General features: G+C 45.0%; 1 long non-coding RNA gene across 2 annotated transcripts; it reads left to right on the forward strand.

Annotated features, from left to right (window-relative positions):
* LOC110388723 lies at nucleotides 1-2,941 on the forward strand. Of its 2 annotated transcripts, none has more exons than XR_002432963.1 (3): nucleotides 1-56; nucleotides 1,373-1,561; nucleotides 2,618-2,941. It is a non-coding gene; the product is annotated as an uncharacterized LOC110388723 (long non-coding RNA). The 2 variants fall into 2 exon arrangements; XR_002432964.1 differs by lacking the exon at nucleotides 1-56 and adding an exon at nucleotides 63-219.

Below are 2,947 nucleotides of genomic sequence, written 5' to 3' on the forward strand. Positions count from 1 at the left end.
GGATGTATCAAGCCAGAAGGCGTTACGGAGATCACCTGCAGTATTTCAGAGACCATGTAAGAGGCTGTTAAATGAATTCAGCAACTGACTTTTTACTCTTCACTAAGCAAGTTTAAGTGGCTGTTGTTCTTGATGTTCTACAATCTTAGATAAATGATATTATAAAAATTCAAGCTTTTATCCAATCAAACAATGCATGAGAAGACTACAAAGCCCTCAGTAAGTAATGTCAAATGAATACAACTAATATGACTTCAATCTCTATTGGCAAGAGATGCTGCTAGTGTGATGTATAACTTCAGGACAGGAAGATCAACTGGGATTAAGTCAGTAGAGTGGTGCAAAATGTAGATAGGTAGGTGCTGTGTCTGAAGGAAAACTTGATTCCTGACAGTACTTTTGCTGCTGAGAAATAGAACCACAGATTCTGAGGTAACTTCACTAATGTGGACTACCCCAGGCTGATACTTACTTCATTCTTTAGTGTCGACATCTGTCATGATTTCTTCCGTACAAGGAATTCTAGGTGTTGTCAGAAGCTGTTCAGACATGTTGGTGTTAATTTTATCCTAGACTGGTTGCTGCTTGACGTGCTGTCTACACATTGATGACACACGTATTAGCTTATGTTTCCTGACCTCTGGTCATGTTCTGACAGTGGTGCTTAGGACATTAGAAGGGAATCTCTTTAGGAGATTGGAAGAAGAGATGTTTTTTGCTTTTTGCCTATGTTGAATCAGTAATTAGCTTGGAGATGCGATGGGATGCCATCTAAGCTAGAAGACATCACGGGAAGAAAAAGGACCCAGAGATCAGTTCCATGTCAACCTTTGTTTAGTCTTTTCCCATTTTGCATGTAGCTACTACAGATATAAGTACTATTTGCAAGAAAACATCTGTTTTACTGGAGAATGAGCATAACATTGCAGTTTCTTTTGGCCCTAGTGTCTTTCTAACTCTAATACTTCAACCCTCTCTTTATTCCAGGTAACCAAGTCTCCCATTTCCTTCTCGAGTGAGCTTGCACTTTTCCTAGTTCTCCTTTTATCACTGGTTTTACTTATGCAAGCTTTTCTTGTTGCCCTTAACATCCCTGGCCAGATTTATTTCTATCAGGGCTTTAGCTTTCCTAACCCAGTCCCTGCCTTTTCAGACAATTTCTCGATATCCCTCCCAGGCTTGCTGTCCTTGTGTCCACCCTCCATAGCCTTCCTTTTTGTGTTTGCATTTGTCCAGAAGCTGCTCATTGATCTATGCAGGCCTCCTGGCATTTTTGCCTGGCTTCCTCTTTGTTGGTATGCATCACTCCTGAGTTTGCAGGCAGAGATCCTTGAATGTTAATGAGCTTTCTTGAACCCCTATTCCTTCCAAGGCTTGATCCTGCACTACTCTACCAAGAAAATCTCTGAAGGGGTCAAAGTCTGCTCTCCTGAAGTCCAGGGAAGTGAACTTGCTGTGCCCCCTCCTCACTGCCTCAAGGACCTTGAATGCCAGCACGCCACAGACAGCGCAGCTACTTCTGCCCTCGAGCTTCATGTTCCCCACCAGCCTCTTCTTATCGGTGAGAATGAGGTCCAGCTTAGCGCCTCTCCTCTTTGGCTCCTTTATTACTTGGGGAATGAAATTCTTATCAGTGCATTGTAGGAACCTCTTGGATTGCCTGTGCCTGGCTGGCTGTTCTTCCAACAAGCACTGAGGTGGTGAGGACTAGGGCTTGTGAACGTGCAGCTGTTCCTGTCTGCCCATAGAACATCTCATCCACTCAGTCATCCTGGTCAGGTGGCCTGTAGACTATCGCTATGTCATCTGTCCCTGCCCTCCCAGTAATCCTGATCTATAAACTGGCCCCAGGCAGAGTTCTGTGTGCTTCATTCTGGGTTGCTTTTTCTGTCAGTGCTTGATGTTTGCTAGATTGTGAGGTTTTTTTTGTTATTGTTTTGTTTTTAACATACTTTAAAAGAAGCAAAGACAACAAAAAAGGTCTATAAAGTAAAAGCCAGCTCTCACAACACAGCACATTGCATGAGTTCTTGTCTTAACATGGAAATCTGCAGCTTGCATTTTCACTGATTTATTTTCAGCCTGAGGTACTACTGCATGTCACAGATGATACTTCTTTAGCCTAGAGAGCGTGTCGGTGTGCTGTACAAAAAGATACAATTTTGAGTTAGCTGGGCCGTTTCTCACAACGGCTGTTGCAGGAACAACAGAGGAAGTGAGAAGTCCTTAGCTCTTCCAGTGCCTCGAATCTTAATTAAAGTTGACATACAGCTCTTGGCAGCATTCAGCTGAGTGAATGTAGGCTTATACACTATTGGGTATTGGGGAGCAGCCATGGTGGTGGCTGTATGGGGCAGCGGAAGATCGAGGAGCTCTAGGAGCACAGCGGGAGCTCTGGACCCCCCTGGGACACACACTGTCTGACAGAGCACCACAGAGTGCACCCAGAGCTACGTGGCACATCACTGTGTTGTCTCCTATCTCTGCTGTCTGTCTCTATGCTAATAGCTCCTCCCGAGCTTACTGCGCATTGTGGGAAAATGTGGAGGTGCAATCTCTTTGTTTTAACCACTCTGCACTGTCAGTCCACCAATGTCTATGTCATTTGGTCCTCCAGGTAGCACAATGCATGCGTGCAAAAATGTGGAAGTGGCATATCTGAGTTCTGACCACTCTGCACAGCGAATCCGCCAATCTTTATTGCGATAAGTCCTCCAGGTGGCAACACACATGCGCTTGAAGATGTACAGAAGGCATGGATTTCTCCTAACTCCTCGAGGTGTAGGCGAGCAGACCAGCCATGGACTGTGAGCTCTCCCCAATTTTCCCCCATCTATTTCACAATGTCTCTCATCTTCCTCCGTGTTATGTCCAAGTCCACACTGAGAACCAGCCTTTTTGGCTCCCAGCTGCCCCTGCGTGCACTGCAGCATCCAATTGGCTAATC

The sequence above is a fragment of the Numida meleagris genome, chromosome 26 (assembly GCF_002078875.1).
Source record: "Numida meleagris isolate 19003 breed g44 Domestic line chromosome 26, NumMel1.0, whole genome shotgun sequence".
Classification (NCBI taxonomy): domain Eukaryota; kingdom Metazoa; phylum Chordata; class Aves; order Galliformes; family Numididae; genus Numida; species Numida meleagris.